Below are 12332 nucleotides of genomic sequence, written 5' to 3' on the forward strand. Positions count from 1 at the left end.
AGGTGGGACATGAAATTTAAGAGAAAAGTAGAAATACATTTTCAGGAACTGGTAACATCTAGGATTTAGTTGCTATCCAAAGTGTTGGTCCAAGGAAGGATTCCCTTTCCCAAGTCACTGGTCACTACATCAGTTAGAACTCCATCCAAATGGAAGTTTAGAAATTAGAATTTAGTCGTGACTTGCAGAAAATGAAGAAAAAAAGTACTTGTAAGCAAACTCTAGATGGTCTAACAAATTGTTTGCATAAACATCTTCTTGTTGATTCAGTATGAACAGATGAAAGAATAACAAGAAATCTTGTGGCGCCTTATAGACTAACAGATATTTTGGAACATAAGCTTTTGTGGGCAAAGACCCATTTCATCAGATGCATCTGATCATTAGTTGCATCCAGTGAAGCGGGTCTTTGCCCAGGAAAGCTTATGCTCCAAAATATCTGTTAGTCTATAAGGTGCCACAAGACTTCTTGTTGTTCTCGAAGCTACAGACTAACACAGCTACCCCTCTGATACTTGAGACCAAAGAATGACTGTAAATGACTTCTCTTAACTAGAACCACAAAATCAATTTGCATAAATATAAAAACACCAAGTTAATTAGAAGCACTTTTAAAATAAAGAGACAAGTGAGTCAGTAAGTCCAAACTGCAGTGAATTTGGACATCTAAATATTAGTGGATCAATTGTATCAAAGGTGAAATAATATTTCAGATATCCAAATTCCAACCAGAGCTACCTTGTATCTAAATGTTGAACCAGCTAGTTAATTTGTACTTTTCAAGCAGAGTCTATAATATAACTGACCATCAGGTGCTATGTTTCAAATCTTTGTGACATGAGAGGTACTAATTAAGATAAATGTTACCCACAGCCATCATTACAAAAAATGCATAATGTGGAGGACCAATACTTTAACATCAATCATTAATTCATCATGGGTTGATTCGATTTGCTCTAGTAAACTTTCCTATTCATATGTTTACCCTATAATAGCTATTGTTTCAAAAAGGTACTGATGGGCACTAGGGTTTAAGGATTCTTGTAAATGGAATTTGCCTTAAATATTGTTTTCTGTCTCACATCCCTGCAATGACTCCAGTTCTATCTTAAAGCTCACTTGGCGTCTAATTTAAGTAAGATCGGCTGGTATTGACACAGGAGACTTCTAGATGTCCTGCCACCTAGTGGAATTTACAATTATGTATTCAGCACTCAGGTGCCCTCTACCAAACAATGGGAAGAGATAGACACGTATGAATGACAGGCACTAAAGCCAGCAAGCTGAGCAGGGAACTGCCTAAATTAGCCAACAGGAATGCTGAGGAGAGGGATTTGCCCTAATCCATGTGCCTCAGATGGATTTGGAATCCATCTCCATGTAGTAGGGAGGTGCCTATCTCTACCTGGGATGCATAGCTGGGAGACCTTTCCTGGAGTTAGCTGATAACTCAGTGATTCTGCTTGAAAAAATGAAGAGGATTCCCCCCTGACTTTGTAGCCTTTATCATGGAGTTAGGGCACTCACCTAGGATGGGGGAGACCCAGGTTTAAATCTCTCCTGTGCTTGACATGAAGCAGAGATCAAGTCTCCCACCTTTTAGGAGAATGACTCCATAGCCCAAACAATCCTTCTCACTCTACAGTTCAGTGAATAGGTAAGTATTTATGAACAGTGGAATAGCTTCAGTAGCTGGGGTTGAAATGACCACATCTGTTGGGTACTCATGCAGGAGATGGGAGACACAAGTTCTAATCACTGAGCCACATCAGGAAGAAGGGAGCTTTGAACCTGGGTCTCCCCATCTTAGGTGGCTGATCTAGCAACTGCATTAAAGGTTAGAAGTGGGTGGCACAATTTCCATTATTTTTTGTGTGGATTTAGGCAAACTCTGATAATCCCTACCACATCAGGTGTCCCTCTGGACAACTACTTGAGTAAAAGTACATGCATACATGTCACATCTAGTTTGTATTCAAGTATCCGGAAGTGAAAGCAGCTGCACTTTTACTCAAGTAACTTTCTGGGTACTTCTTCCACCTCTGAACCTGAGGCAGACAAGAAGATGTAGTAAGGTGATTTGGGACAGAAGGTGGACACATCAACCTACTTCTTCCTCCCAAAAAATGAAAATTGAATTCAGCATCATTTTTTGTGGAACCAAGAGAACAGAAATCTCATGAGCTGTACATTTTGTTAAAGCACAAATAGAAAAGACCTCTGGCTTTGCTTCCCAGGCCTGCTAAAATCCGAAATTAGGAGAAATAGTCTCCCATTTAATCAGGAACAATTTGCTGAAAGATAACACATTAGGGTGGCATCCTGTTCTGCTAAATATTGCATTATAAACCATGACAAAGGAAGGGGATAAAATGGCAGCCCTGCAACCAGTAGCTATAATGGTATTTACTGTTCTGTCAGTTTAGTCCCTTGCTGTGAGTGTGCTCTGGCCTTTGCATATTTACATTCCTCGTGCTTCATACACTGATACGCTTCATGAAGCATAAATACTGCATCCCATCAATTAGCATCGCTTTTCTTGGTCCCTGAGAGGTAGGTTTCCATTGCTTCTTTGTTTCCCTGTTTCAATGCAGTACATTTCAATTTTACAGTCAATGCCAGTTTACATTAGCTCAGCTGTCCTCATGACATAACTGACTTAAAGTTATGCAAATGATTTCTTTCCAGATATCTCTGATTAGCTGACAAAAACACTCCCTAATTATTTCTGAGATAATCAAGGAGAATTCAAACTTGATTATATGTAGTAGTTTCTCTTCTCAAATTTAAATTGCAGTACTTCCTGCCACAGGCCCTTGTAGAAGGCACTTTCAAAAAGAGTTGTAGTTTCCATCTTTTCGTCTCCTGCAAAGCCCTTCAACTATTTCCTCACAGCTTCATCAAATCAGTCCTTCCTTTTTACATGTACAGCTTTCCAGACATCATAAGTGGCATGCCAACCAGGCTCAGCGCAAATGTTGGCTCTTACAATACAAAGGAGTAAACCCCACGGGTAGCGCACAGGTGTCGGAAGGTTTTAGCTATCTTAGATTAGTAGAATCATAGTGTTAGAAGGGACCACGAGGGTCATGTAGTCTACTACCCCTGCCAAGTTAAAGGAGAGGTGGCACAAAAACTGTACTTATGATTAAAAAGACTATCAACTAGAAGCAAAGATTCAATTTTAGAGGTTGGTAGTCTGTGTTTTATTAATAGTGCAGTTTTGCTGGGCTGCAACACACTGAAACACCTCCAAATGACTCACTAGTACAGCACAATCCATAGTTTAGAAATTAACTTTCATACAAACAGGGTTTCATACAAGCCTCAGAATCTCCAACATTCAGCATCTATTTGAATAAGCAGCCAAAGTATGTATCAGCTATGCATATGTTTTTAGATGAATCCAAACCAAGAAACTCTCCTTATATCTTCCTGCCTGGTGTTTTGGCAGGGGAAGAAAAGTAACACATTGCAGTCCTGGGTCTCCATTTCCTCAGTCAGAGCTTCTCTGTTTTGAGAGATTCATTATCCACTTCCATTTTGCTGCAATAAGAAGAGGGAGGATTTGTGAGGTGGAAGTTATAGTTTGAAAACTATACAAATTCCAGTCAGGTTTGAGCTTTGTGCAAAGGGTCAGGCAAGTGACACACACTTAGGGATATTGAAAGTCCTAATCTGGCTCCAAGTTTTGCAGTTGTCCTTACTACCAAAATGCATAGGCTTTGCAGATTCATATCTCTAATCCAAATCAGTTCCCCTTTCACAAAAAGCTTTGCCACCTGAAAGTACATATTTACAAATTTAAAGGTAAAACCTAACAGAAGGGAAGAGAGACTAGGTATGATACATATATTCCCATGGGAGTTGAAAGGAACTTAAGACATGATGAAAGAAAGAGAAACAGGAAGGCTGTTGCAGACAGTAGTATCTGCTGAAGAGAAAATTACTGCCCCAACATTGATGAGTCTTCATGGAAAGACAGAGAGAAAATCAGTGAAGGACAAATGGGTGAATTGGGAGGGGATAAGAGAAAGTCACAAAGCCAAATCCTGCTGTAATTTATGTCAGTGTAAGTCCAAAGCAACTCAATTGAGGTAAACCAAATTACTTGGGATTGGACATGACGTAAATAAATTTAGGAAAGAAAAATATTAAAAAGAGAGAAAAATGAGAATGGGTTTGAACCTCAAAGAATGTTCAATTCCAACTTTGTGTGGGGTTTAAAACCAGATCTTATCCATAGCAGTGCCCATCCCCTAGTTCAGCTACCACAATGCTCTTTTGTGACTTACCTTCACCCATTCCACATGGTTTCTCATCTCAGAAGGCTATGAAAATGCTACAGCCCAACTACTCTTATTTTGCATGAAGTATGTTGAAGCAGATCCAAAAGATTTAATTTCAAAGCAGGAAATATCAATCTTGTAACCAAGTTTTATAAAATAATGGCTTCAATTCTGTTACTAAATGCCTCCTGTTCATGTTGTCAGTCTATTGTAGATTTCAGTGGAACTTTCAGTGGAATTATATGAAAGAAGAAGTCAGAGCCAATCAGATTACTGAGATGCCAGACTACGATCAAGCCATAACCATGCATTGAGGCCATGATCCTCATCACACTTCCGTCAATTGCAAAACTCACATGGACTGCAGTAGTGTGAGATCAGGCTTTTATTTCTAAACAGTGCAATTCCTTGCACTCTGATTGGATGAGAGTGTTTAATTTGCATAAAGATGGAGTGGCTGCTGAGATATATATGCATAATCATCACTATAGGCTTACTAAAAATAACCATATTATGATTATGCAAATTACCCCACCCCAGTCTGACTCCAAAATTAGAACATCAGCAAGGAGGGCAGGTATTTTTTCATTATCACTCCATGGTTATTTCCTCATAGCTCTGCAGTGATTTCGCAAATACTTCTCATTTATTCTACTACAAAAAATTTGATTCCCTTGTTACTTTCATCAGAACTGCCCATTAATATTTCCAAATCGAACATAATTTCAGAGGCATATTCCTGAGAATAAGGGTATATGGGGTCAGGTTCACTCCCTTCCTCATTTTCAGAGCCTGAGTCTAAAACCTTCTAAACTCTGACCACAGTGTTTCTATAAACTCCTTAACCTTTGGCTTTAAGATATTGTAGCCCAGGTTATGTTCAGTGCATTGTGCACCCAGGGAATCCTGAATTTATTGTTTAAGGGAAGTTGCACAGTTACGCTAGTGCTAATATGGAGTAAGCCCATAGACTTTAGCAGAGTTTCTGCAGAGCTGCATCTGCAGGTGTGAGGAGAAACTGTCCCAAAGTAGTAACAGTCTAGTTAGCTGATAAATCAGGTATAGTTTGTGTTTTGCCCTATTATCGATTAATTTTAGTTATTAAAAAGTACACTGTGCTCCCCAGAAAATGTTGGTTGCTGTGGCTATTTGTGTAATTTTTCAGTGAATAAATGTCAGGTGTGCATCAATCTGTTTGACAAGTACATATTGGAAAAAGAATGCTTAAAAAATGCATTAACTTAGTCTGCTGTCTCCCTTCTCTCTCCAGCTTATGCTGATATTTTTATTCTCCACCCTGATTCTGGGCCCCTGATCTGCCTCTCTCCTCTGCCCCCTGCTTTTTCTGACAATGAATTAATTTCCTCCTCTGCCTCCCTTTCATCCTTTCTCTTCAGTTGGTCTCCACCATGGTGCAGAGTTAGATGGGCTCTGATTTTTTAAGTGAATGTACAAGCTATCTTTGAAGGCATCTTTAAAAGTACATTTTTTTTTCTAAAGCTTTCCTTTTTCATATTAGAAAGAGAGCTGCAAAGCTGGAAACTGTGTACAAGATCTATGATAAGAACCTATGACTGAATAGCAGATTTGAGAACATGCAGTCAGCTGCAGGGTTTCTCTTTAAAAGAATCCAGTGAGTTTTTCTACCTCAATTATATTGTTTCATGGTGTTGACTCTTAGCACCTCAGCTCTTGATGCCACTGTCATTCTCATTTAATGCTACTCGTGTCATTTCTAAATGCTAATAGTGCTGGCATTGGCCATTTACCATGATCATCCCAGCATCCTCACACTAAATCGTAAGTAGTAAAAGTTACTGCTCAGATTAGTTTTTATTAATCACTCTGTGTATTTTAATATCCACATTTAATTATGTATATAGCTTTGTATGCATTGCTCCTGTTTGTTATCAGCAATATTCCTGGCCTGTCACATAGCCACGCTTTGTATTTTACTCATGACGCTAATTAACATTGTACCATTATATGAAACATAAAATTAAATTAATGTAACAATAACATTCTTGTTAAATCTAAATGGCTCCTTCTTAGAACTTTGCATGGTGGGAAGTGGAGGCATTAATAATTTCCTCCTTCACTTTGCCTTTGGCCAATGAGCAGATTGGTTTCAAGAACCTGTGCACATAGATGCTGGAATTCAGGGTGCAGGGCTACTGCAGCACCCCCTGGCTTGAAGTGGTTTCCATTATATACAGGCTTTGCAGTTTGGGTCAATGGCTTTCAGCACCCCCACGATATAAATTGTTCCAGCACCATTGCTTGTGCAGCTTTCCTCAGATATTACCTCAGCGTACTGTGAGGGATTTTACAATGGATCTGGTGCCATGAAAATGGCATAATGGAACATAATGGAACATAATGGAACAGAAGGATGAATAGAGAATCAGCTGCTTGATGCTGCTTATGTAGGCTTCTTGACCTGCATAACATTCAGTACTTTCAGTTCAGGGAGCTGGTCAATGCTACTGGCCTAACTCTGACAGGTACTGAGTAGTCACAACTCCCATTGGCTAGGCAGAATTTAGGATTTTCTACACACCTTCCAGGATCAGGGCCAGCCCCTACTGTGAGTTTTGGTTCTGATGCTTTTGCAATCAGGGAGTGAACATCAACCTAATCTTAAACTCTCACCTGAAGCTTAGATAAAACAATCACTGGTCTGGGTCAAAATCATAAGAAGCGATTTCTAGCATTTCCATCCAAAATCATGAATTGTCCCACTTTCACTCAAAATCCAGTTAGAATTTAGAAAGCTCTGGAGACCCTTTTGAGCTAACGTTCAGTCTTTCTTGCTCTACTACCCACAGAGAACCTCTGGTGCTGGCTGCAGGGTGAGCAAAACTGTGCCCAAGTTGGTCTTCCAAAGAAGCCTACGCTTGGCAGCGACAAGTCATGGAGCTGCCCGTGACTCTGTTAGTCCTTCTCTGTAACAATCACATTTCATAAACTCCCCTTTACTAGCCTCCAGGACTGGACCATGAGTCAATCCAGCCCTGGTATACTATAAAATGGCATGTAGGCACTGGAGAGTGGGGAACAGCATGGACTTTACAAAACTGCATTTCATAAATTGATGTTACAAACAAATTTGGGATATTTGACCAGATACAAAGTCAGGGTCAGAAAATCAGGCCTGTGTGAATTATAGTTGTCCAGTGTGTGCTCCTGCTTCATTTTAGAAACATACCTACACCCACACCCCTGTACAGCTCCATGGATTCTGTTACGATTTGCCTGGAGGCCACAGTGCAATACTGCCACGACCTCTCTGAACCTCCTCCTGACCAAGAATTATTGCCAGTTTCCAGCCAACAGAGAATCTGCTACAAATGAAAGTATCCCAAGCTAGTTCCCATATCCATCTGCTAGAGCAGAATTAAGGACTCCTCCCCTGGGGATGGAGTGGTAACTTATGGCAATGGTTGATTTTGTGTAGGGGCAGAAGCAGGGCTGTTCTTCTGCTGGAACACCATGAAGTGGCGTTCCAGCACTTTTTTCACCGGGGCCGCCATTTTTGAATGCTCTCCTACCCACCATTCCACGCATGCTCAGCTGCAGCTGGGAGCCGTGCAGCTTCTTTGGTTCTGGCATGCCACTTGTGGCTCCGTGCTGGGAGCTGCACGGTTTCTGCTGCTCCAGAACCTGCAGCCCGGTGTGGTTCTGGAGCAGACCCAGCAGCCTGGTCCTGTGTAGCTCCGGTGGCCTGGGATGGCTGTAGTTGGTGCGGCCTCTGCAGCAGCGGGGCGGTAAGTTGGCAGCATTCACTTGGGGCGAGGGGGAAGTACCCAGCTCTGGAGAACTGGGAGGGCATTCAGTGGGAGGGGATGGAGGTACCTGGCCTAGGGAATGGGGAGGGCATTCAACTGAGGGGAGCTGGGTACAGCTGGCTCTGGGGAAGGTGGAGGTCATTCATTTGGGAGGTGGGCTGGGGGACCCTAGCTTTGTTGGTGAGGGAGAGCATTTCTTTAGAGCTGGGGCGGGGGGGAACCATGGCAAAACTGCAAGATGACAAGCACAAGTGTGGTGATACTTAATTTGCTATTGGATGCTACTGCTGTAAGGAGCCATTCATGGCTCCCAGCACTCCTGCTCTCTTCCAGCTCCCTGCTGCCATGCTGAAAGAAGACTCAATATAATTGGTTTAATGGCTGGTAGGAGGGATTCAGTGATTAAACCAATTAAATTGAGTCTATTTTTTCAGTGTTGCAGGGCACTGGGAGCTGCTCCTGCTGCACTGTGCATGGCAGAGAGGGAGCCATGCAGATGCACAGGAAGGTGAGAGAATCCTTGGGGTTTTTGGGGGGTAAGTGGGAGACAATGGTTTGGGGTTGTGGGGAGGCAGCTAAGCCATGGGTGGGAGGCTCAGGTCCTGCCAGAGGGCGGTTAAGGCACCAGGGAGTAGTTAAGATGACAGGGGAGGTGGCTCGAGCCCTGCTGGGGATATTTAAACTGTCCAGGGGAGTGGCTTGAGCCCCGCCAGGAGGGTGGCTCAGGCCCTGCCAGGGGCAGTTAAACCACCCAAAGGCTGCAGCTTGGGTCCCACTGGGGGGGCACATGGGCCCTGCTGGCGGGAGTGGTTAAGCCACAAGGGGGTGGTTAAGCTGCCGGGGAGGGGGTATGGGGGTTGGGGTTGGACCTTGGGGTGTGGGGGCAGTGTGGGACTTGAGTTCTGCCACCTTGTTTTCCGGAAAAAAAGCACTGGGCAGAACGGAATTATGGCTGAGACTGTTGCTGTGGTATGTGCCACTGCCAGCAGCTGCAAAAGTGAATCTTCATTGGACTGAGCTGTTTAAAATGGAAAGTAAACAGTAAAGAGAAATAAATGAGCGTATTGTGATTTTGTCATCTCTTTGCAAGACCCTGAGCCTTTTGTGGAACTATGTGGAAACATTATATGCAGCTATTTCAGCAAATCAGGCTGAGGCTTGGAGCCTGTCACTCCAAGAGGCGTAGGCACAAATTTAATTACATACAGATGGCAATTCAGACTCAGAAAACAAGCGTGAAACCTGATCTGAGAAGTAAATCACAACCACCGTGTTCAGCCCCCGCCACATCTTTTAAATCATTATATCTGATTATTCTCAGAAATGCTTGTTTTTCTTTAAAAAACATATTTAAGGACAAATATGGCCTTTGACAAATGTGGAAGCCCCTAAATAAATCTGAACATCACATCTATGATACCACCGCAATATGTGCAAAAAGCTTCCTTTAACCAGGACTGTTACCGGAGGCATTAGGTAGTATTTCACCACCTACAAGACTGACCCCCACCCCCACCACACACACACCTATTTTTTTTCCTCCTGGATCTCTGAAGATACAGTCTGTGGCTCCAGCTGTGCTGTGAAACTTGAACATGCCCCAAGCCATGGCACTGCAAATGCACTGGAACCTGGATAACGGATCTAGTCCAGCAGGGCTCAGATAAATCCTGTTTTGATAACACATTTCAGTGTGCCAGTGAGCTTTTTTATTATTATTTGATACCCTATTAAAAGCACAGAAAGTGAAAAACTGCATAACTGAAGACGATCAAGCTGAACTGTGCTATTAGGAACAGATGAGGAAATAAATTGTCTATCAATTCTATATTCCAAAATGGGCCCAGTCCAGCAAAGCCTATTAACATGGAATCATTGGAGTACTCAGGCGCTTAAAAATTAAGTATTTGCATAACTGCTTTGCTGGATATTGGCCTAACTGTTGTCCTTTGCTACCCTTGTTAAGGGATATTTAATGAATACAAGTAGCTGAAGTAGACGGAATTTTGAAATGCTATGTGCCACTTATCTTTAAAAGTACTCCAAGTACTTCATGTAAGAAGAGGGACAGTGTTAAAAAGAAACAATGACTAGATCAAACATATTGAAAATTTCTATCTCCTGCATATCATACACATTATGGCACTCAAAGCACTATAAATTTCTTCATCTGGGTTCATTCTTCTTGACTGATTACTACAAAGAGCAAAAATTAAACATTAACACAATTATGAATTAATTAATTTGTTAACAAAATTTTCTGCCCTCACTTCTTATTTGATTCAGTGAAAATTTGTTTATTACTTGTACAATCTAGACAAAATTATAAAATCATTGCTGGTAAAATGTGCAAGTGTATTGGTGGAATAATGATGAAATCAGATAATTTCTACAGAGCTGGGCGCAAGCAACCAAACAATACGCAACATACAGCGAAGTGCAAGGGCAGATATTTAATGCAGGTCATAGTTAAAGAATGGAAACTTGTACTCAGGAAAGCAGGGACTCTGAAAGGGCCTTACAAGTCGTGGTGCGTAAAAACTGGACGTGAACTTTCACTTCAAACTTGGGGCCAAAAGGACTGATGTGAGCCAGGTGAACAGGAGAATACAGTCAGCTCTTGTTTAACCACTATTTGATTAATTGGCAAACTCGAATAACCAGCATGGCTCACATCCAGGCAGACCTGGGCAGTGGACACCACACCCGAACATAGGGAAATGTCATCAGGGCTGGGGTCTGCGCACAGAGAGGGAGAGCAACTCCCTGCCTCCGAGGGAAAGGGGGCCAGCCCTCTCAGTGCTGCCCTGCATGCGTCCGTGCTGCGCCTGCATGCAGCCGGCAGGATCCTCTGCTCTTCTACCCCGTGTGAGTACTCTCGATTATCCAGAGTATTTGATTATCCAGCAACCTCTTAGTCCCATGGATGCCAGATAGCAAAGAGATTTCTCTACTGAGGAGCAGGAGGTCAAAGGATTAATCATAATTGGAATAAAAATTGAAAATCATATACAGTTTTTAAGAGACTCTAGCCACATTTCACTCCCCGACAAATGTGCCCTGAGATGCTATCAGATCATTAAGTTCTTGTTCTTGGGCTTGTTAGGTTTGGAAAAGAGAAGATTGAGAGGGGGACATGGTAGCGGTTTTCAGGTATCTAAAAGGGTGTCATAAGGAGGAGCGAGAAAACTTGTTCTTGGCCTCTGAGGATAGAACAAGAAGCAATGGGATTAAACTGCAGCAAGGGAGGTTTGGGTTCCACATTAGGAAAAAGTTCCTCACTGTCAGGGTGGTCAAACACTGGAATAAATTGCCTAGGGAGGTTGTGGAATCTCCACCTCTGGAGATATTTAAGAACAGGTTAGATAGATGTCTTTCAGGGATGGTCTAGGCAGTAGTTGGTCCTGCCATGAGGGCAGGGGGCTGGACATGATGACCTCTCAAGGTCCCTTCCAGTCCTAGCATTCTATGATCTATGATCTATGATTTTGTTTGCTTTAACACTGGAAGACACTTTGGAATAAGCACAGCAAAAAATCTAAACAAAAGAAATGTTGTCAAGCTATCTGACCCATCAGCCTTATTTACATAACTGACAAATGAGGTTCTATGAACAGGTGGGCTTGCTTGGTATCTTTGACAGCAGCAGCCTTGCTAGCATCAATGTCAACATGAAGTTTGTACATCATCAATGTTACTTTTGACTCAGGACTTACAATAGCCTCATGAATAACTTTCTCCTTTATGGTAGAACAAGGGTCCACCACTGCTCTCCAAAATGGATATTTCAAAGGGTAGTAGCTGAGTGTGAATTCTTCTAGTAAGTGCACATTCATATACTTCTGCATTACCCTTTGTCAAGATGATTGAAAAAGAGTAGACATAGGAGCTGGGCCTAGAACCAACTGGTAATAAAGGGCCATATTCTGCTTCCAATATAGTGCGGTAAATCCAGAGTAACTTCATTGCTCAACACCAAGAGACCAATGAGACTGAAAAGACTAACACATTTATTAGGGTATTAGGGCACAAGCTCTGGTGAGATACAGCTCACTTCCTCAGGTGCTGAAGAGAAAAGAAGAGAAAAAAGGAAGGGATACTGAGATGGGAGTGTGACATTAAGGTGGTGGGATATGATTGCTTAGGTAATTCTGTTGCATTATGTTAGGATTGGTTAGTAAAACGATTGTTTAAGATATAGCTAAGCAAGTCTCAAGTTTGACTCTATAAATTAGAGTTCCCAGAGGAGCCCAGA

General features: G+C 42.1%; 2 long non-coding RNA genes across 2 annotated transcripts in view; both read left to right on the top strand.

Annotated features, from left to right (window-relative positions):
* Nucleotides 1-12332, top strand: part of LOC142013382 (uncharacterized) — a 134279-nt gene that overhangs the window by 78311 nt on the left and 43636 nt on the right. The window lies entirely within an intron of this gene.
* LOC142013388 (uncharacterized) lies at nucleotides 5711-8585 on the top strand. The gene is made up of 3 exons (XR_012645627.1): nucleotides 5711-6089; nucleotides 7118-7222; nucleotides 8512-8585. It is a non-coding gene; the product is annotated as an uncharacterized LOC142013388 (long non-coding RNA).

This window comes from Carettochelys insculpta, chromosome 1 (genome assembly GCF_033958435.1).
Source record: "Carettochelys insculpta isolate YL-2023 chromosome 1, ASM3395843v1, whole genome shotgun sequence".
Taxonomy (NCBI): Eukaryota; Metazoa; Chordata; order Testudines; family Carettochelyidae; genus Carettochelys; species Carettochelys insculpta.